The following is a 24055-nucleotide window of genomic DNA, read 5'->3' on the forward strand; positions in this document are numbered from 1 at the left end:
GTAAATCTGGTGCTGGGGACGATCCTGCCCGAAGTCTCGGGCCGGCCCGACCTCCCCCTCCTCCCCCCCTCTCCCTCCGACCCGAACCGAACCTCCCCGACCCGACCCAACCCAACGCCACCTACCTGTAAATCTGGTGCTGGGGACGATCCTGCCCGAAGTCTCGGGCCGGCCCGTTCAGCCTTCGGTCCCGAAAGGCCTGCCTGAAGCACTTTCACACAGGGTAGGAAGATGGTTTATTTAATCTTTTCTTTGCTTATAAATATTTATTCAGGTTGGATTTATTTGTATAAGTATAAATAAGGATTTATTATAGAATTTAATGACTTCCCTTCCCCACCCCACCTAGTTCTGGACGCCTAATTTGTAACCTGCGCCTGATTTTTTAATGTGTAGAACAGGTTTTTTCAGTTCTACAAAAATCTTCACTTGCTCCATTCTACTTTAGTTTGGAGTACGTTTTCACTGTGGAAACTTTCAAATCAGGCGTCAGTGGCCGGACACGCCCCGTTTTGAAGAAAAAATTCTGTTCCAAAGTAGAAATGTTCTATCTGACTAGAACTGCAGAAAAAAAAATGTGGAGAATTGCGATTTCTAAGCTAGTCCGTTCACCAGTTGCTCCTAAAAATCAGGCGCAAATCATGTGGAAACTTGGGCCCTATATGTGGTGAGGTTTCTGCCTCGACCACCCTCTCAGGCAGTGAGTTTCAGACCCTCCCCCAGCACACTCTGGGTGAAAATAATTTCCCCTCAAAACCTTCTGTCAATTACTTTAAATCTATGTCCCCCGGTTGTTGACCCCTCTAAGGGAAACAGGTCCTTCCTAACCACTCTATCTTGGCCCCTCATAATTTTATACACCTCAATAAGGTCTCCCCTCAGCCTCCTCTGTTGCAAAGAAAACAACCCCAGCCTATCCAATCTTTCCTCATAGCTAAAATTCACCAGTCCAGGCAACATTCTCATTAATCTCCTCTGTGCCCTCTCTAGTGCAATCACATCTTTCCTGTATTGTGGTGACCAGAACTGCACACAATACTCTAGCTGTGGCCTAACTGGTGTTTTATACAATTCAAGCATAACTTCCCTGCTCTTATCTTCTATGCCTCGGCTAATAAAGGCATGTATCCCGTATGTCTTCTTGACCACCTTATCTACCTGGCCTGCTACCTTCAGGGATCTGTGGACATGCACTCCAAGGTCCCTCTGTCCCTCTACACTTCAATGTCCTTCCATTTATTGTGTATTCCCTTGTCTTGTTAGCCCTTCCCGAATGCATTACCTCACACTTCTCCAAAATGAATTCCAATTGCTACTGTTCTGCCCACATGACCAGTCTATTGATATCTTACTGCAGACTACAGCTTTCTTCTTCATTATCAGCCACGGCCAATTTTTGTATCATCTGCAAACTTCTTAAATCACACCCCCTACATTCAAGTCTAAATCACTGATATACAAAAAACAAGGTACCTAGTACTGAGCCCTGCGGAACCCCGCTGGAAACAGCCTTCCAGTCACAAAAAGACCTATCGATCATTACCCTTTGCTTCCTGCCTCAGTCAATTTTGGATCCAGCTTGCCACTTTGCCTTGGATCCCATGGGCTTTTACTTTCATGACCAGTCTGCCAGGTGGGACCTTATCTAAAGCCTTTCTAAAATCCACAAACACTACACCAAATGTACTACCCTCATCAACCCTCCTTGTTACCACCTCAAAAAATTCAATTAAGTTAGTCAGACACGACCTTCCCTTATCAAATCCATGCCAATTATCCTCGATTAATCTGCGTCTTTCTAAATGAAGATTTATCCTGTCCCTCAGAATTTTATCCAATAATTTTCCCACCACCGAGGTTAGGCGGATTGGTCTGTAATTATTCGGTCTATCCCTTTTTTAAAGACTGGTACAACATTAGCAGTCCTCCAGTCTTCCGGCACCACACCTGTATCCAGAGGATTGGAAAATGATGGTCAGAGCCTCTGTATTTCCTCTCTTGCTCCTCTAAACAGCCTAGGATACATTTTATCCAGGACTGGGGATTTATCCACTTTCAAAGATGCTAAACCCCTCAATACTTCTTCTCTCACTATGTTTATTTAATCTAATATTTCACACTCCTCCTCCTTGATTGCAATGTCTGCGTCGCCCCTCTCTTTTATGAAAACAGAGGCAAAATATTCATTAAGAACCACTGCCACGTCTCCCGCCTCCACACACAAATTACCCTCTAGTCTCTAATCATCACTCATAGGCAGTCCCTCGAAATCAAGGCAGACTTGCTTCCACTCAAAGTGAGTTCTTAGGCGACTGAACAGTCCAATACGGGAATTACAGTCTCTGTCACAGGTGGGACAGACAGTGGTTGAAGGAAAGGGTGGGTGGGGAGTCTGGTTTGCTGTACGCTCCTTCCACTGCCTGCGTTTGCTTTCGGCGATGAGACCCAAGGTGCTCAGCGTCCTCCTGGATGCTCTTCCTCCACTTAGGGAGATCTTTGGCCAGGCACTCCCAGGTGTCGGCTCGCTTGCCGTACAGGAGTTCCGAGTAGTGCGCTTGCTTTGGGAGTCTTGTGTCAGGCATGCGAACAGTGTGGTCCGCCCAACGGAGCTGGTCGAGTGTGGTCAGTGCTTCGACGCTGGGGATGTAGGACACTAACGCTGGTGCGCCTGTCCTCTATCGACGATGAGGTTCAACACCGCCTCCAGTGCAGCTTTTGGCCGCCTGAGGAAGAGTGTATTCGAAGATCAGGCCCTCAAATCTGGCACCAAGCATATGGTCTACATGGCTGATGCCCGCCCTCCTGTATGGCTCAGAGACGACCATATACAGTAGACATCTCAAATCACTGGAAAAATACCACCAACGATGTCTCCGCAAGATCCTGGTCTCTAATTAGGCCCTGGGGGGAGGGGGTGGGAAGGTTAGGAACTTGCTGGGGGGAGGGGGTGGGAAGGTTAGGAACTTGCTGGGGGGAGATCATGAATCGGTGGGGGAGGAATTTGGGCAGGAACCTGGGGGGGGGGGGCGGGGGGGGGGCAAGGTCAGGCACTTGGACTTGTGGGGAGGAGGTCAGGAACTTTGGGGGTGGGAGAAGGTCTTCACCCGTGAGAGCGAGCCCTGTCCGTTCCAAATGAGCTCTGTTCTGTCTGGAATCGGCAGTCAGAATGGCTCGAATTACACTTTGAAAAGATAAACTGCTGGGTGCGTCTTATCCTCCAAGGGGACCAATCAGCAATCGGGGGGCCCAATCAGAGCTTTAGGTGTTGCAACTTAACACGTCCCAAAAGGGATATAGATCAAGTACAGGGAACTATAGACCCATTAGCTTAACGTCGGTGGTAGGAAAGATAATGAAATCCTTAATCAAAGATGGAAAAGATGGAAACTGAAAATATAAATAAAGAGTAGTCAGCACAAATTCCAAAGGGGAAGCTCATGCTTTACCAACCTTATTGAATTCTTTGAAGGAACAGAAAGGGTAGGTGAGGGCAATGCAGCAGATGGAATATATTTGCATTTCCAAAAAGCCTTCAATAAGATACTGCATAGTAGACTCATGACTAAGGTCAGGGTATGTGGAGTCAGGGAATAAGTAGCAGAATGGATAGCAAGCTGGCTACAAAACAGGAAATAGAGAGTAGGGGTTAAAGCTAGTTACTCAGATTGGCAAAAGGCTGGAAGTAGTGTGCCACAAGGATTGGTGCTGGATCCACTGTTGTTCACCATTTACAAAAACAATTTGAACTCAGGAATCAGAAGTACAATTTCAAAATTTGCCGATGACACTAAATTGGAGGATGTAGTTAATAGATGAAGATTGCACCAAAATACAGGGAGACATAAATAAATTTGCAGACTGAGTGTGTAATTGGTAAATGAACTTATATGAAGGCAAAACATTTTGGTAGGAAGAATTAGGAGGGCACATACTCCTTGGAAATAAGTGTCTAAATGGGATAGAGGAACAGAGCGATCTGGGGGTACAGATGTACAGATCACTAAAAGTAGCGACGGTGGTTAACAAAGCCATAAAAAAAAACAACAAAGCACTGGGTTTTATGTTGAAAAGAATAGCATTGAAAAGCAGAGAAGTTATGTTAAACTTGTATAGAACCTTAGTTAAACCACACTTGGGAGCACTGTGAATAGTTCTGGTCTCCATATTATAAAAAGGATACATAGATGCACTGGAGAAGGTACAAAAATATTTACTAGAATGATATTAGAACTGAGAGGTTATACCTATCAGGAAAGATTGAAGAGGCTGGGGCTCTTTTCTCTAGAAAAAAGACCGAGGGACAAATGCAAAAACCTGCTGAGCATTTTCTGAGGGGAAATCTGATAAAGGTCCAAGATTATGATAGGTAAATGTAGAGATGATGGGCCCAAGTTTCCACATGATTCGCGCCTGATTTTTAGGAGCAACTGGTGGAGAACGGACTATTTTAGAAATCGCAATTCTCCACATTTTGTTTTCTGCAGTTCTAGTCAGGTAGAACAGTTCTAGTTTAGAACAGAATTTTTTCTTCAAAAGGGGGCGTGTCCGGCCACTGACGCCTGATTTGAAAGTTTCCACAGTGAAAACGTACTCCAAACTAAAGTAGAATGGCGCCAGTGAAGATTTTTGTAGAACTGAAAAAACCTGTTCTACACATTAAAAAATCAGGCGCAGGTTACAAATTAGGCGCCCAGAACGAGGTGGGGGGGGAAGGGAACTCATTAAATTTGACAATAAATCCTTATTTATACTTCTACAAATATTATACAAATAAATCCAACCTGAATAAACATTTATAAGCCAAGAAAAGATTAAATAAACCATCTTCCTACCTGTGTGAAAGTGCTTCAGCCAGGGAGAATTCTGCAGCTATTCGTGCTGCTGAGAGAGGGAGGGAGGGAGGGAGGGAGAGGGGAGGGAGGGAGAGGGGAGGGAGGGAGAGGGGAGGGAGGGAGAGGGGAGGGAGAGAGAGGGGGGGGAGGGGGGGAGGGAGAGAGGGAGAGGGAGGGAGGTCGGGGAAGGAGGGAGGTCGGTCGGGGAAGAGGGGGGGGGGGGTCGGGGAACAGGAGCGGGTCCGGGGGGGGGGGGGGGGGGGGGGAGAGAGAGAGGGAGAGCGGGTCTCTGGTCTCGGTCGGGAGGGGAGGGGGGGGGGGCGGGTCTCGGTCGGGAGGGGGGGGGAGCGGGTGTCGGGTCGGGGGGGGGGGGGGGGGAACGGGTATCGGGTCGGGGGGGGGGGAGCGGGTGTCGGGTCGGGAGGGGGAGCGGGTGTCGGGTCGGGAGAGGGGGGGGGAGCGGTTGTCGGGGGTGGGGGGGCGAGTGTCGGGTCTGGTCGGGCGGGGAGCAGGAGCTGGCCGTGGGAGGAGCCTCATTCACGCAGCCCCAGTGAGGCCATAGGGCTAGGGGCTGCGTGCTTCGGGCCCCTCCCACACAGTTCGGCGCCTGGAGCTACTGCACTTGCGTGCTGACTGTAGCGCGCATGTGCAGAGGTCCCGGCACTGTTTTCAGCGCAGGGACCTGGCTCCGCCCCCTCACAGCTCGTGCCGGCTGCGCCGAGTGCCAGAGGTCCTGTAAGTCGGTGGAGAATACCGAAGATTTTTTTAGGCGCGAAAAACGGGCGCCCAGCTCGGAGTGGCGCCTGTTTTTTTTCTTGTGGAAACTTGGGCCCGATGTTTCCACTTGCAGTCGGGACCAGAACTAGGGGTCATGAATATAAGATAGCCACTAACAAATCCAATAGGAAATTCAGGAGAAACTTCTTTACCCAGAGAGTGGTTAGAATGTGGAACTCGCAAACACAAGTAGTTGTTGAGACGAATTGGAATAAATGCATTCAAGGGGAAGCTATTTAAACTCGAGAGAGAGAGAGAGAGAGAAAGTTATAGATGGGGTGAGAGGAGGCGCATGTGGAGCATAAACACTTACACGGACCTGTTGGAACGAATGGCCTGTTTCTGTTCTGTAAATACTTTGTTGTCCTGTAACTATTTCAGATAGCAGCTGTATTGGAGTAACACTAGATTGGGGAGGGAGAAACCAATTTCAGTGTGCTTGCTCCAAAGAACATCAGTTTTTTCTTAGTTTAGCTCAGCAGCCAAGTATTAGTTGAAGAGCCTCTCTTTGTCCAAATATAATTAAATTGTAGGCCAGAGTGTTCTCTCCCCGCCCACACCCGCAAATTTACCAGAATTTGGTAAACTAGCATACCTAGAGCACTTGACCAGAACAAGGACGACAGTATTAATCACAGTCATTAGGTCGACTGACATAACTCATGTGCAATGATGTCAATTTCACACTGTAATACCGTATTCAACGTGTTACAAAATGTATGTGGTCAGGCAAACAGGAACATTACTTTACATAAGCAATCAGACTCTGCAATCTCAAGCTTTTGAAAATCAACTGGGGCCATTGTTCTATAGTTAAACATGAAATGCAATGAACAAACAGGCAGCTTCCGGCTATTCTGTCTGCCTGCAGTCTGATCACATCAATGTTAATATGGAAAGAATGAAACGGACAGGAAAAAGTACTGAAGCAAAATCAATGATTCAAATGCTGATTTCCAATTATGGTTGAGCTTTCCAATAAAGTTCCATTTGAGTGCATATAATAAATAAGTCTACAATTCTTTAGAAAGTCCTTCTGTTTCTTATTCATTTCCCTATCTTTCTTTCTGTAATATCTTTAGCTAACAAATATAGCTAACAAACACTTAATCAACTCCGCTGGGCAGGCCACATTGTTTGCATGCCAGATAAGAGACGCCCAAAACAAGCGCTCTACTCGGAACTCTTCACGGCAAACGAGCCCCAGGTGGGTAGCGGATACATTACAAGGACACCCTCAAAACCTCCCTGATAAAGTGCAACATTCCCACCGAAACCTGGGAGTCCCTGGCCAAAGACCACCCTAAGTGGAGGAAGTGCATCCAGGAAGGCACTGAACACCTTGAGTCTCGTCGCCGAGAGCATGCAGAAATCAAGTGCAGGCAGCGGAAAGAGCACGAGGCAAACCTGTCCCATCCTCCCTTACCCTCAACGACTATCTGTCCCACCTGTGACAGGGACTGTGGCTCTCGTATTGGACTGTTCAGCCACCTAAGGACTCATTTTAAGAGTGGAAGCAAGTCTTCAACGATTCCGAGGGACTGCCTATGATGATGAGTCATATTAAATGGCCATAACAAAACAAAATTAACAGCCAGCAAGATTAAACAGATATACACCACATGCAAAAATACTTCACAGGCTACCAGCGGGAAGTAAAAATACTTGTCAGCTGTGGCTCAGTGATAGCAGTCTAAACTGACACTCCAGTGCAGTACTGAGAGAGCGCTGCATTGTCGGAGTTCCCGTCTTTAGGATGAAACTTTAAACCAAGGCTCTGTCTGCCCTCTCAGGTGGGTGTAAAAGATCCCATGGCGCTACTTCGAAGACAAGCAGGGGTGGGGTTTCACTCTGATGTCCTGGCCGATATTTATTCCTCAACCAGCATCATTAAAAAATATTATCTGGTCATTATCACATTGCTATTTGTGGGAGCTTACAGGGGGCAGTTTGGCTGCCGTGTTTCCCACATTACAACAGTAACTATACTTCAAAAATACTTCATTGGCTGTAAAGCGTTTTGGGATGTTCCAAAGGGAATGTCTATGGATGCTATTTATATGGATTTCCAAAAGGCATTTGATAAGGTTCCACACAAGAGACAAGAGAATTGACAGCGCATAGAATTGGAGATAACCTGTTACCATGGATAGGGAATTGGTTAGGAGGTAGGAGACAGAGAGTAGGGATAATGGGTATGTACTCCAATTGGCAAGATGTGACCAACGGTGTCCCCCAACGATCTGTACTGTGGCCTCGGCTATTCACTATAAGTTACACACGAACAGAGACATAGATCCAAGTTTGCTGACGACTTTAAGTTAGGTGGCTAAGTAAATAGTGTAGATGGGAGCAGAAAATTACAAAGGGAAAATTGATAGATTAAGTGAGTGGACAAAAGAGTGGCAGATGGGAGTTTACTGTGGGGAAGTGCGAGGTCATCCACTTTAGACCCAAGAAAGATAGATCAGAATATTTTCTAAATGATAAGAAGCTAGGAACTATGGAGGAGCAGAAAGATTTAGGGGTCCATGTACAGAAATTACTAAAAGCTAGTGGACAGATAGAAAAAATCAATAATCTCAAGAGGGTTAGAATATAAAAGGGGTAGAAGTTATGTTACAGTTATATAAAGCTCTGGTTAGACCCCATCTCGAGTACTGTGTTCAATTCTGGGTACCGCATATCAGGAAGGATATATTGGCCTTCGAGTTGATACAACGCAGATTCACCAGAATGATACGGGGCTAGAGAGTTAAATTATGAGGGCAGGTTGCATAGACTAGGCTTGTACTCCCTTGAGTATAGAAGATTAAGTTTGGTGATTAAGATGATTTGATAGAATAGATAACAGATGAGGAGGAATTTCTTCTCTGAGGGTTGTAAATCTGTGGAATTCGCTGCCTCGGAGAGCTGTGGAAGCTGGGACATTGAATACATTTAAGACAGAAATAGACAGTTTCTTGAGCGATATGGGGATAAGGGGTTATGGGGAGCGGGCGGGTAAGTGGAGCTGAGTCCATGATCTTATTGAATGGCGGAGCAGGCTTGAGGGGCCGTATGGTCTACTCCTGTTCCTATTTCTTATGTTACCTCCTCTTAGCCTTCTCTGCTCCAAGGAAAACCTCCGCTTCCCCACATAACTGTATTCCCTCATCACTGGAACCATTCTAGTAAATCTCTTCTGTATCCTCTTCAAAGCCTTCACGTCCTTCCTAAAGTGCATTGCCCAGAATTGATAATACTCCGGCTAGGGCCGAACTAGTGTTTCATATAGGCCTCACATCCTGGCTTTTGTGGAGTGCATCAATTGAATTAGAATAATTGGATCACAAAATATTATACATTACATTTATAAATGACTCACCAACATTTATACCATGTGTCATATAAATTTGGCACTGGGTATTATAATTATAATTTATAGTAACGTATTTCTAGTGCCAAATTCCTGAATTGCTAATAATGAAGTACTTTTTCTATCCAGGCTATGAGCAACATTGGCACAGTGGTAACACTCTTGCCCAAGTCAGAAAATCATGAGTACAAGCCCCACTCCAGAGACTTCAACACATAATCTAAGTGGACACTTCAGTGCAGCATTGATGGAATGTGGCACTTATGAAGGTGCCATTAAACCAAGGCTCCATCAGACTGCAGAAATGGAAGTGACAGATCCCATGGCACTATGCAACAAGGGAATTCTCCAATTGTTCCTGAAACAGACCTAGTCATCTGTCTCATTTCTTTTGGCAGACCTAGCTGTGGGCAAATTGGCTGCCACGTTTGCTTATATTACACTTTCATTACATTTCAAAAGCAATTCAATGGCTGTAAAGCACTTTGGGATGTCCTGAGGATGTGAACGGCGCATGTTATTTAACATTAAGAGAAAAAAAGAGAGAAAATGCTGGAGCTACATAGCAGGTCAGTCACCACTTGTGAAGAGCTAAAACTACAACGTTTCCATACGTAACCTTCATCAGACTAAACACTTAGCAACTAGCATTTAATGTCTATATGTGAGGCTGAGTTATGGGACGTTACTAAAAAGGGCACAAGTAATCAGTTGAAAATATTTGTTTTAATAATAAAAATATTATAAGAGCCAAACCCATGCTCGATCTTAATTAGAGAAGCAGCATAACATTATTAACCTAAAATTCTGGCAACGTCAAATCTAGAACTCGCCGAGATAATGAGAGAATGCCCATGATAGTCAGAATGAGGGAGTTACCATAGTTACAACTCGTACTCACTGAGCAAGCAGTCGCTCTCTTTAGGTGCTTTTGCTCGAGACAGCCAGCCAGCGGATGGGAAATTTCCCCTTCTTTGAATGCACTCCATAGTGTAAATGATCCCACATTCTGGGACAAATGACCTCGTGGAACCCGCCCTGTGCATCTGCACTCTGGGTTGCTGGATCACGCAGAGGAACCCAGCGCCCATTGCTGCATTTTGCCAGAACATTCAAGTCTTTTATATTATGGAGTGCAACCGGCAGAAAGAGAGAATCATAGTACGCTACCAGCTGGACACCAGTCGTGGAAAAAATTTCCTGGACAAGATTAAAAAAAAATCAAAGTGCTATAGGGCCTTATATTTGCAGTTCCAAAGAAAAAAATACTTCTTGGTCTTTTCCCACGGAAGGAGTTCAAATTCACATCTGTAATAGGACAAGCAGTTGTGATCTCTGGCACATTGTGACAAGTCTCTTGTGGCTATTTTTGCACTGTAGACACAACAGACGTGATTTCCCACACACCAGACTGTAACAGACACCAAGCACCATCTCCACAATATAACCACTACCAGACAGACTGGGAAACTAGGTAAAAGCCTGTGAATTTATTGTAAATCTGTTTACGTTTGCACTCGTCCAGCTTCCAAACCCATTTACCCTTCTCTAGGCTTGTATTACTCGCTTCACCACTTCTTATTTACTCCACACCTGGTTAGCCACTTAACTTGCTTTGTGTTTCGTTACCATTCGGCCAAAGCCAGTGATAGAGAATTCAAGCTCTGCAGCCTGGCTGCAGTTTTGAAAAAAACAGACCACATTGTATTAAGTCATCAATCAACTTGACATTTCAGGACCTTGGGTAGCGAGCCAATTAAAAGGTTAACAGACTATCAATTGAGCCAATAAGGTCAAAGAAGGAGAGTTCTTTTCTGTAAATTGAACCAGGTATAAGTACAGCCATTTTGGCCATGTGGTCTCAGAAGGACAAAGGCCTGGCTTAAAGCCAAGAGCTTGTTGCTGCTGCCAGAATAAAGTTACATTAAAACTACAATCGGAGTTCGTACTTCATTGGAAATTAAGAGATCTAACAATTTTGGCGTCACGAACACGATTGCTGAGGGAAGAAACTGAATTTTGGACATCGGACCGACATACTGAGGTAAGGACTCCTCTTTATAAAAGTCCTCGGTCAAAAGTCTAAATTCGCCTCTCCTTCTACGCGATTCCGAAAGCCACCGGTTTGTGAACCCTCCGGTTGGTAGTCGGCTCAAGGTCCCATAGACGTCTAACTTCGGCAGTGTATTAGTTAATTAATCACCGACCCATTGATCAGCTGGAAAGCCTACGACTCGAGACCCCAGTAAAGAAATCAGTATTATGGCAGCAGGAGATAAGAGCAAAGAATTGGCTACAACTGTTAAAAGTGGGCAGGCACTACCTGAGGTTCTGATAGATGAAATCCTCGAACAGTTGAAAGAATACATAGAGTAACAATTCAACTTATCTAAAACCTGTATTAAGATCGAACAAAAATACGGTACCTCCAAAGGACAATGGTCCTTGGACGAGATTAAAAGGGTCTGGGAAAAAATGACCCGTATGAAAAATAAAGAGCGAACTAGATGGTCCCTAGCCGTCATGGGACAGATCCGAAAGCAGAATGAAATTATAATGCGTTCCCAACATGATCGAGAACTGACCAGTACAAAGGACCAATTGCAAGCTGTTTGTGCACAGCTGCGACAGAAAAGATTTGAACTTGAAAAGTCGGAAGCGGAAGTTAAAGATCTTAAAGGTTAAATTAAAGAATGGAAAAAATCATTAGATCAAGCGACAGTAATCGGAAAAGGAAAATGTATCGGTCAATTCCCAGGGTACCCATGTTTGGATAAATTAAAAGCGCAAACCCGAAGACACGACAGAGGAATGGATACGGATTCCGAATCCTCTGACGATACAGGGTCGGAGGATGAAGAATTAGGAGTGCACTTTGCCCCGTTTAAAAAAAGACGAGTTGTAGTCAAATCAGAAGAGACTGCGGATGAGGGCGGAACCAAAAAAACGAGGAAAAGGGTGTATGCAGAATACTTAGTTCATGATCCGGCAGACCCAGAGAAAATTGATAAATGGTCCAAGGAATTGCCCAATCCAAAGAAAGGGGGAGTAAAAACGTGGGACCAATTGGACAGCTTAAGAAATATATATCAACTTCATCCCTGGGATGGAGTGCAAATTTTGACCATAATGGTGCCAAAAACACAGGGAAGAAAATTGCACGACAAGGTAGAAGAAGCTTTGGGGCAGGATGAGCAAGAATTAAACGCAGGGTGGGAGGCGATTGGAGGCGATGCAAGCCTTCAGTCCAGCTAAGACAGACTGGGAAAAAATTGCAGCCTGCCAACAGAAAGGAACAGAGGAGGTCCTGGAATATGACGAGCGGTTTAGATGCACGTGGCTAGAACATTCGGGTATGAATAATACGGATGAGGAAATGGATGAACAAGGGTTTGGACCCCTGAAAGCAGCTTTCGTGGCAGGTCTAAAGCCAGAATTGTCCAAAATGCTTAAGGTAGTGTTACCGGACTGGGAAGGTAAAGGAACTACCTTTGCAGCATTGGTAGATCGATGTAACCAATTAGATCGGGATATGGGAGCTAAAGTCCGAGCTGTACAGGTTATGGGATGGAAATCCCAGGATTCCGATAAACAGTTATTAGGAAAATTACCTGGAAAATGTCATTATTGTGAGAAAGGTCACTGGGCCAAGTCGTGCAGGGCAAAACAGCAATGTCATGTCCGGGGAAGAGGACGCGGCCAGGGATACAATTCAGCCAACAAACTAGGCTTGTCACAAGATAACGACCTCATAGAAGCATTCAAGCGACTGACAATACAACAACAGAAGGAGTTACTTGATAAACAAAAAACGATTAGAGCCCACCCTGGCCCCCCTCCTCGCACTAATACAACAAAGGGGAGATGGGCTATATATAACTGTGAGGGTGGACTGTCTTTTAGACACGGGGCGGAATTAACATACTCCATACTACAATATGGAGACTTTTTTGCCGTTGGATGGTAGGGCACGTACAGCCTATGGAGTTGGGGGCCATAAAATGGAAATTAAAAGAACACCGATACTTATAGGGCTGGGTCCACATGAATTAACCACGCCAGTCTGGATAGGCCCAGTAGATCAACCCCTTTTGGGAATGGACGTTCTAATCCAAATAGATTCATCGTTGCATTTCGAGAATGGTCAGGTGACATGGTCAATTAGAACTTTGAAGAAAGAAGAATTGAAGGAACACCCGATATGGGCTAAAGATAAGAACGATTGTGGCCTACTCCAGGTGGAGCCTGCATCATTTATCGGGACCAAGCCTTCATGCACTAAACAGTATCCCATCAGTCCAACTGCCATCACAGGAATCTTACCGGTTTTTCAGCAATTGGAGAAACAAGGGGTGCTTGTTAAAATGCATAGCTCCTCCAATAGCCCCGTGTGGCCGGTACAGAAATCTAATGAGACTTGCCGTTTGACTGTTGATTATAGGAAAGCTAACCAGTGCATTGATCAAAAAGCTCCACCATTTTTAATGCCTTCAAACCGGAACATAAATATTTCTCGGTTATAGATATGGCCAACCAATTTTGGTCAGTGCCTCTGGCACCGGAGGTTCGACAGTGGTTTGCTTTCACGGTCCAAGGACAACAGTATACTTGGACCCGGTTACCGCAGGGTTTCCACAACTATGGTATTCCACATGGCTTTACAAAGCCATTTGCGAGAATTACCTCCCCTGTCATCCACTGTCATCCAATATGTAGATGATATCCTGCTAGCTTCAAACACGGAAGACCAGCATGAACAAGATTTACGAACTTTGCTGGACCACCTTTGGCTGAAAGGACATAAAGCCAGCATCGACAAAGCACAAATATCCCAAGAAGAGGTTGTACACCTGGGACAAAAGATTTCACAAGGAAAGAGAGAACTTACCCAGGAGAGAACTGCAGCCATTCGGGCTGCTAAAAAACCCACCACTATTCAGGAACTAAGGTCTTTTTTGGGATTGTGTAACTTTAACAGAAATTGGAGTGACTTCTTCACACAGCTTGCTCAGCCATTGAATGATATCTTAAAGGGGAAACGTGCCTCTAAAGAAGCCAATACCCTCACGAAGGAACAGCAAGAGGACTTCCTGTGTTTGAAAAAGGCTTTGTGTTCGGCACCGGCTCTGGGAATCCCCGACAGTGGTAAGCCATTTGTCCATGAGAAAGAAGAATACATGACAGCTATACTGACACAAGAACATGGGGATCAACAAAGACCTATTGGCTATTATTCGGCAAAACTGGATGCGGTAGCCCTCGGATGGGGAAGTTGCCTAAGGGCCATGAAAGCTACATGTCGAGCGGTAATGATCACTGCGGGTCGAGTCCTCGACCAAAAGCTGATTGTCAAGTGTCCCCACACCGTATACGCTTTGCTGTCTATGAAAAGAATGTCTCAGGTGATGGCAGCTAGATGGACCCGCTGGACAGCAGTTTTGGAAGCTCCTAATCTCCATATCGTCTGGGCCAGCCCGGTTAATCCCACAACTATGCTCCCGATGTCAGAATCGAGGGAGCAAGAATGGGGAGAATGTGAAGAGCATGACTGCGTGGAGATTTTAAAAGAAACAGAAGAAGCAGCCTTAGCAGCAGAGGAGCCTCTGCACAACCCAGACCTCATCCTGTTTACAGATGGTTCCTCCTTTGTTGACAATGGTACCAGAAAAGCAGGATGGGCAGTTACAATCTTATATGGTGTAGTGGCAAAAGGATGTTTACCCTCAGGAACGTCAGCACAACAGGCCGAGTTACGGGCCCTGTCAGAAGCATGTCGAATAGCAGAAGGACAGACAGCTAATGTCTACACAGATTCACGTTATGCTTTTGGAGTCGCTCACGACTTTGGTCTGTCATGGCGGAAAAGGGGATTTCTCACTGCTGCTGGTACACCTATCCGAAATGGAAAAGAAGTCCGAGACTTACTCGAGGCCATACAATTACGTCAGGAAGTGTCCATCCTGAAGTGTAAGTCCCATACCAAGGAAAATACCACAGAAACATCAGGGAAATGCCCTAGCTGACCAGGCAGCTAAAGATGCCGCCTCACAGGGAATTCCCCCAGAAGAACCAACACAGATGTGCAGATTCAAAGCACTCAGGACTCTGACACGAGACCTTCAAACAATGCAAGGCGAGTGCTCCTGAGGGGAAAAATGGACATGGATTGAGGCAGGAATTAAGCTATGTGAAGATGGTGTCTGGAGACAAAGAGTTACCGACAAGCCAGTCGCGCCACAAGCGCTTATGCCTTTTTTAGCCCAACAGATCCACTCGTGGGGACACTTGGCCTCACAACAGATGACGGCACGGTTCCAGAAAAGCTGGTGGGGTCGGGGATTTAAAAAACATGCCCAGCTGGTAGCAGACCGCTGTGTGGTCTGCCAGAAAAATAATTCTGGACCCATCACGGTAATGCCCCAACTAAGGCCCCCTGCCCCTTTCAGACCATTCCAGCATCTGCAGGTTGATTATATATCTCTTCCTTCATGCCAAGGATACACTAACATTCTTGTCATGGTCGACAGATTCTATAGATGGGCAGAAGCTGTCCCAACTAAAAGAGCCACAGCCAATCACACTGCAAAGGTCTTGTGTAAGGATTACATTCCCCGATGGGGAGTCCCGAGTAGCATTGACTCAGATCAGGGAACACACTTCACAGGTGCTGTCTGCCAAGAAGTCTGTAGGTTACTGAACATTACATGGGATTTACACTGTCCTTATCATCCACAATCATCAGGACAAGTAGAGCGAATGAATCGAACTCTGAAACAACAGCTTACCAAATATCACCAAGTGCCCCAGGCACTACCAATAGTGCTATGTAGCATTAGGGCAACCCCGAACAGAACTACAGGTCTAAGCCCATTTGAAGTTATAACAGGAAGACCCATGTCGCTGCCAGGAACTATTGATTTAAGGAAAGCTGATGTTCACTTAATGAGTGACACTTTGTTATCATACTGTCAGAACCTAACCAATGCTATTAGTTCTGTTTCCCGACAGGTATCGGCAGGTTGGGGTAATCCACTCGAAGGAGGACACGACATCATCCCGGGAGTCTGGGTGTATGTGAAAAAGTTGCATAAAGAACCTTTGGGTGCCAAGTGGGAGGGACCTTATCAAGTGTTATTGACCACCCAGGCAGCTGGGAAAGTCCAAGGAAAGAAAGCCTGGATCCACGCTTCACACGTTAAACGAGCACCCGTAACTGAAGCCGAAATCTAATAAGGACAATTACTTTTTGCCAAAATGTATAAATTTACTGTATTACTGATTGTAGGTATTCTAGGCATTTGCCTACTTCTTACTAGCCGACCTTCTGCACCAAAGGGAAATAGTAGGGTAGCAAGGGAATTACATGTAAATACCTTTTTATATACGTCATATATTTATGACAAACAAGGTAACATTTCTAGTTGTTGGGTGTGTGCGCATAGTCCTATTCACTCAAAGGGAGGGATTCCCTTGAGGCCAGTTCTCTTGAATATCTCGGAAATGGCTGAGTGGATAATTAATCAAAACAAAACAGGCAATGCGTTTCAGGATACGAAAAACTGGGCACGTAAATGGAAGTCAGCAGATTACAATGTGACTATCTTTGAAGAGGGATACCAACCGTGCTACAATAATTCCAAACGGCCCCCATTTTTTGTTATCACTAATAAACATCAAAGGAGGCCAAAATATGGGGTATAGTAACTGCTCCCGGAATTATAACGTAATCAAGCCACGGAACCGTCCAAACTGGGCCGATGTGGGAATTTTTAACGTAACGGGGATTCTGAATAAAACAGATGGAAAAGCCTGGACGGGCCCCGGAGTGTTGCTGACAAAGAAACAGCTAACCTTCATTGCCTATAATGGCACCTACTGGGTGTGTGGCCACAAGGCCTACCCTTGGCTGCCCCAGAATTGGACGGGATCCTGCTATTTAGCTTACATTGTGCCTTATATGTATCATATAAAGTCACTGTCGGAACATTTACACCGCCCTAAGAGAGCTATCACAGAAACAGAGAGGTTCTTTGCCATTCTGATCCCCAGGTATGGGACCGCCAGACTGGCAAGGGAATCCATTAACATGGCATCCGTTGTGGAACGGGTAGCCAATGATACCTCAGAGGCCCTCATTAAAATCAATGCAGAAATAGAAACATAGAAAATAGGTGCAGGAGCAGGCCATTCAGCCCTTCTAGCCTGCACCGCCATTCAATGAGTTCATGGCTGAACATGAAACTTCAGTACCCACTTCCTGCTTTCACGCCATACCCCTTGATCCCCCGAGTAGTAAGGACTTCATCTAACTCCCTTTTGAATATATTTAGTGAATTGGCCTCAACTACTTCCTGTGGTAGAGAATTCCACAGGTTCACCACTCTCTGGGTGAAGAAGTTTCTCCTTATCTCGGTCCTAAATGGCTTACCCCTTATCCTTAGACTGTGACCCCTGGTTCTGGACTTCCCCAACATTGGGAACATTCTTCCTGCATCCAACCTGTCCAAACCCGTCAGAATTTTAAACGTTTCTATGAGGTCCCCTCTCACTCTTCTGAACTCCAGTGAATACAAGCCCAGTTGATCCAGTCTTTCTTGATAGTTCAGTCCCACCATCCCGGGAATCAGTCTGGTGAATCTTCGCTGCACTCCCTCAATAGCAAGTATGTCCTTCCTCAAGTTAGGAGACCAAAACTGTACACAATACTCCAGGTGTGGCCTCACCAAGGCCCTGTACAACTGTAGCAACACCTCCCTGCCCCTGTACTCAAATCCCCTCGCTATGAAGGCCAACATGCCATTTGCTTTCTTAACCGCCTGCTGTACCTGCATGCCAACCTTCAATGACTGATGTACCATGACACCCAGGTCTCGTTGCACCTCCCCTTTTCCTATTCTGTCACCATTCAGATAATAGTCTGTCTCTCTGTTTTTACCACCAAAATGGATAACCTCACATTTATCCACATTATACTTCATCTGCCACGCATTTGCCCACTCACCTAACCTATCCAAGTCACTCTGTAGCCTCATAGCATCCTCCTCGCAGCTCACACTGCCACCCAACTTAGTGTCATCCGCAAATTTGGAGATACTACATTTAATCCCTTCGTCTAAATCATTAATGTACAATGTAAACAGCTGGGGCCCCAGCACAGAACCCTGCGGTACCCCACTAGTCACTGCCTGCCATTCCGAAAAGTACCCATTTACTCCTACTCTTTGCTTCCTGTCTGACAACCAGTTCTCAATCCACGTCAGCACACTACCCCCAATCCCATGTGCTTTAACTTTGCACATTAATCTCTTGTGTGGGACCTTGTCGAAAGCCTTCTGAAAGTCCAAATATACCACATCAACTGGTACTCCTTTGTCCACTTTATTGGAAACATCCTCAAAAAATTCCAGAAGATTTGTCAAGCATGATCTCCCTTTCACAAATCCATGCTGACTTGGACCTATCATGTCACCATTTTCCAAATGCGCTGCTATGACATCCTTAATAATTGATTCCATCATTTTACCCACTACTGAGGTCAGGCTGACCGGTCTATAATTCCCTGCTTTCTCTCTCCCTCCTTTTTTAAAAAGTGGGGTTACATTGGCTACCCTCCACTCGATAGGAACTGATCCAGAGTCAATGGAATGTTGGAAAATGACTGTCAATGCATCCGCTATTTCCAAGGCCACCTCCTTAAGTACTCTGGGATGCAGTCCATCAGGCCCTGGGGATTTATCGGCCTTCAATCCCATCAATTTCCCCAACACAATTTCCCGACTAATAAAGATTTCCCTCAGTTCCTCCTCCTTAATAGACCCTCTGACCACTTTTATATCCGGAAGGTTGTTTGTGTCCTCCTTAGTGAATACTGAACCAAAGTACTTGTTCAATTGGTCTGCCATTTCTTTGTTCCCCGTTATGACTTCCCCTGATTCTGACTGCAGGGGACCCACGTTTGTCTTTACTAACCTTTTTCTCTTTACATACCTATGGAAACTTTTGCAATCCGCCTTAATGTTCCCTGCAAGCTTCTTCTCGTACTCCATTTTCCCTGCCCTAATCAAACCCTTTGTCCTCCTCTGCTGAGTTCTAAATTTCTCCCAGTCCCCAGGTTCGCTGCTATTTCTGGCCAATTTGTATGCCATTTCCTTGGCTTTAATACTATCCCTGATTTCCCTAGATAACCACGGTTGAGCCACCTTCCCTTTTTTATTTTTACGCCAGACAGGAATGTACAATTGTTGTAATTCATCCATGGTAGCAATCCACACAGTAGCCCTACAGAATAGACTGGCCCTTGATTACATCCTGGCTGAAAAGGGAGGTACTTGCGCCCTACTCGGAACTGAGTGTTGCACATATCTCCCAGATAGCTCAGAAGAAATTAGCCACTTAGCGGAGCATATCCAAAAGGAGGTAGAAAAACATAAGCAACCCCCATCATTCACTTTGTGGAGCGGAGCCACTGAATGGCTAGGTTCAATAGGAACTTCATTGGAGAAAGTTTAATTCTATTTGTTGTAATTGTTTTACTTTTATATTGTTTGTTTTATGTTGATTAAATGTTGTTGCAACCAGGCGGCTGTAGCTGCTGTCCCGCATGTGAGACACCTTGCAGGTCCCAGCAGACCGTCTGTACGTGGCACAGGGGTGTGTTATGCTTAAGGGAAGGTTGTTTACTGGTTGAATTAAGATATTGATTTGGATTAAATTGGAATAAGGTTAATTAACCTGCTAAAACCAGACTTCCACTGTGGCCACGATGGAACTCGGGTTGGTGTAAATTTGTGTGGAAGCTATTAGTCCGGACATGTGGTGAAACACATCAACAAATTTTAGAAGGAAACTCTATTAACATGTATGAAATTATTTTGTTGAATGTTTAACCAGTGATACCTGATGTTTTATGATTCAGTTTGTGAAAGAATCAAAAGGGGGATTGATAGAGAATTCAAGCTCTGCAGCCCGGCTGCAGTTTTGAAAAAAACACAGACCACATTGCATTAAGTCATCAATCAACTTGACATTTTAGGACCTTGGGTAGCGAGCCAATTAAAAGGTTAACAGACTATCAATTGAGCCAATAAGGTCAAAGAAGGAGAGTTCTTTTCTGTAAATTGAACCAGGTACAGCCATTTTGGCCATGTGGTCTCAGAAGGACAAAGGCCTGGCTTAAAGCCAAGAGCTTGTTGCTGCTGCCAGAATAAAGTTACATTAAAACTACAATCGGAGTTCGTATTTCATTGGAAATTAAGAGATTTAACAGCCAGGATAGTGGACCCAAAGGAAATGCCCTTTCCCAGCTGTGATATCCCAGCTGCTGCCCTGGCTGAAATCGACTGAACCAGTACAGATCAGGAATCGAATTTGTGATCTTGTACTATTTTTTTTAAATGAAGAATGAATTAACACAACCAATTTCAAATAGAAAGTCCTTTCTCATTTTATTATGGCTTATTGTTTTAACTTTGTACTGTGCTAACTTGTCAACTATACAAACTGCGCAAAAACTAAATGGCTGGTACTGCATCTTCACAGAACAAAGTATACAATGTCCCCTTCATTCATTTTAGAATTGTAAGAGGACCAAGGAATTCACTATACTGATTTTCAAGGCAATTAAATGCAACTCACAAGACAATATGCTGCAATTAATTTACTTTGAAGTTAACAAAGCTGCCATTATGTTTTAGCATATAGCACAAGGCTTTTGTTCCCCTCTTGACAGTACAAATCTCTCTTTTTACAAGTACATTATCTCCCATTTGGCCAACATTTCACCTTATAATGTGTCAGCACTCTTGCCTCAGCCAGAAAATCGTAGCTTCGAATCCCACTTTATAGAAGTTTTACAGCATAGAAACGGGCCATTCGGCCCAATAGGTCCATGCTGGTGCTCTTGCTCCACAAGAGCATCCTTCACCTTATTTCATCGCACTGCATCAACATATCCTTCTATTCATTTCTCCCACATTTACTTACTTAGCTTTCTCCTTAAATGCATCTACACTATTCACCTCAAATACTCTGTAGGACCAGGTTCCACATTCTCACCACTCTCTGGGTGAAGATTGTCTCCTGAATTCCTTATTGGATTTATTAATGACCATCTTATATTGATTGCCCCTAGTTTTCACCTTCCAAGTAGAAACATCTTCTTCAAGTCTACCAATGGGATCACCCCAACTCCTCCCACTCCCACCCCCGCTTCACTCTCCTGACACCCCCACCTCAGCTGTGACTCAGTGGGTAGCTCTTTCACCGCAGACAGAAGGTTGTGGGTTCAAGTTCCCATTCCAGAGATTTGAGCACAAAAATCTAGGCTGATTTCAGAATAAGGGGTCAACCATTTAAAACGGAAAGAGAGGGGATTTTTTTCTCTGAGGGCCATGAATCTTTGGAATTCTCTACCCAGAGAGCTGTGGAGGCTGGGTCATTGAATATATTTAAAGTGGAGACACATATTTTTGAGCGATAAGGGAGTCAGGGGTTATGGGCAGCGGGCAGGGAAGTGGAGTTGAGGCCATGATCTTATTGAATGGCAGAGCAGGCTTGAGGGGCCAAATGGGCTACTCCTGCTCCTATTTCTCATGTTCTCATGTTCTCCCCTCCTGCAGCAGTGTGACCTTCTGTTACTCACATCAACTACTTTTTAAATCTTGTTTCTCGAGGGGCCAAATGGCCTGCCCCTATTTCTATGTTCTTAAAGACAACTTCCTTCTCTAGTGCTCCTGGGACTCCTGATACAGTGCTTCCAGACCCTGAGGCCATTCTCAAGTGTAGGAATTTCTGAAAATTGTACATGCCCAGAAGGAAGATGTGATTGGAAGGCTCTCAAGTTGGTGCACAAAAAATAATTGGGTGATAGCAAGATTGGTTCCATCCTGTGCTCCAACCTATTTAGTGCTAACTGGGCCCAGCCCCCCAGTATCTACACTTCAAAAGCACTTCATGGGTTGTAAAAGGCTGAGACGTCCAGTGGTAGTGAAAGGCGCGATATAAATGCCAGTCTTTTATCACATTGTTGTTTGTGGGAGCTATGTGTACAAATTGGCTGCCGCCTTTACCTACATTACGAAAGTGACTACACTTCAATAAGTACATCATTGGCTGTAAAGCACTTGATATGTTCAGTAGTGGCGAAAGGCACTATATAAATGCAAGTTCTCTCTTTTAATCACATTGTTGTTTGTGGGATCTTACGGTGCACGAATTGGCTTGCCACGTTTCCCTACATAAGTGGTTGCACTTCAATAAATAAATCATTGGCTGCAAAGCGTTTCGGGATGTGCGGAGGTGTGAGAAAGGCGCTATATAAATGAAAGCTATTTTATCACATTGCTGTTTTATGGGATCTTGCGGTGAGCAGATTGGCTTGGTGCGTTTCCCGACATGACCACACTCCAAAACAGGATTTCACTATCTGTAAAACGCTTTGGGGCGTCCTAAGGTGGTCGTGAAAGGTGCTATATCAATGCAAGTTCTTTCTTGATTTGCTGACGCTCCCACTATCACACTCCTGAAACCCACATATCCCTCTCCCCTCACACACACCCTCTCCCGGTCCTCGGCCTTCCCTTCACATTCCCCGCGGCCGCGTTCCCGTTCCCCAGGTTTACCTCCCGCTCTCTCCGAGCCGCTGCCGCTCGCGCCGCTCCAGATGTTTCTCTGCCCGCCGCCACTGCGCGCGCCGCTCCCTCCCCTCCGCACGGCGGCCGCGCCGGCCCGTAAAGCACCGAGCGCCGCCAAAACGCAGAACTCAAAACCTCCCCCAGCTTCAGCCACATAGAAGCTCTCACCAAACAACACACACACATCTTCAGCATTGGTTCTTTATTTTGCCAACGTTGCTTTCTATTTCTTGTACTCCCGATGGAAATTAGCGATTCAATAAATATATATATATTAAAAAACACACAAAAAATGCTGAAAATACTCAGCAGGTCAGACAACATCTGTGTGGAAAGAAAAGACTTACATTTAGATAGCGCCTATCCCGACCATTGGATGTCCCAAAACACTTTACATCCAATGAAGTATTTTTTTGAAGTGTGGTCACTGTTGCCATGGAGGAAAGGCCAATTTGCGCACAGCAAATGCGCACAGCTCCCACAAACAGCAATGTGAACCATTTTTGAAAATACCCAGAACAAAATTCACACTAATGTTGAGATTGTTTGCTGTTCCTGGAAGCTTTCATATGTATTCATTTCATGAAATGAGATGCTATTGTAACCATGAAGCTTCCATTCTGCAGTTTATGGATCCAATTTATTAGCAAAAGGATAAATGGCCAGCATAGCCATTTCTGTTTATTAGTGTTATATATGGCAGAACCACACATATTTTATCTGCATTGTGAAGTTTGAATCTCAGCCACTTTAATAGAAAAATATGCATAATGAAAAAAGAAACAGCAATATGATAATGACCAGATAATCTGTTTTATTGATGTTGGTTGAGGGATAAATATTGGCCAAAACACCAGGGGGAACTCCCCCCTGCTCTTTTTCAAAATAGTGCCATTGGGATCTTTTACATCCACCTGAGAGGACAGACAGGGCCTCAGTTTAACATCTCATTGGAAAGACAGCACCTCCAGCACTGGAGTGTCAGCATAGATTTTTGTGCTTAAGCCTCTGGAGTGGGATTTGAACCCACAATCTTCTTCTGACTCAAAGGCACAAGTGCTACCCACTGAGCCACAGCTGACATGATGACCTGAACTGTTAACCCTGTTTCTTTCTCCACAGGTGGTGCCTGACCTGCTGAGTATTTCCAGCACTTTCAGTTTTTCTTTCAGATTTCCAGCATCCGCAGTATTTTGCTTTTGGACTAGCGATTCAATTGTCACTCAGGTACAATTGTCACTTGGGTACAGGGAAACATCTCAATGAACTCAGCTGCCAAAACTGGAAGGTTCTTTATATTTGGATAGCCTGCTTGAAACTGGAACATCACAACTACAAGTTACATGTGCAGAGTTCCAATCATTCCTTATTTCTGAAACAAGCTTTATACAGCAACAACTTGAAGCATCTTTAACATAGAAAAATGTCTCAAGGCATTCCACAGAGTCATAAGGCAA

At 44.9% G+C, this 24055-nt stretch overlaps 1 protein-coding gene across 6 annotated transcripts in view; it reads right to left on the reverse strand.

Annotated features, from left to right (window-relative positions):
* Positions 1-22671, reverse strand: part of fam118b (family with sequence similarity 118 member B) — a 59865-nt gene extending 37194 nt beyond the window's left edge. For 3 of the 6 annotated variants that reach the window (XM_070894309.1, XM_070894308.1, XM_070894304.1), the window contains exon 1: positions 22587-22664. The gene's annotated coding sequence lies outside the window, so the exon portion shown is untranslated. Of the gene's footprint in view, positions 1-5922; positions 6014-22586 lie in introns of all 6 variants that reach the window. The other 3 variants (XM_070894306.1, XM_070894305.1, XM_070894307.1) reach the window with 3 other exon arrangements.
* Positions 22672-24055: the final 1384 nt, after the last annotated feature.

This window comes from Pristiophorus japonicus, chromosome 11 (assembly GCF_044704955.1).
Source record: "Pristiophorus japonicus isolate sPriJap1 chromosome 11, sPriJap1.hap1, whole genome shotgun sequence".
NCBI classification, from domain to species: domain Eukaryota; kingdom Metazoa; phylum Chordata; class Chondrichthyes; family Pristiophoridae; genus Pristiophorus; species Pristiophorus japonicus.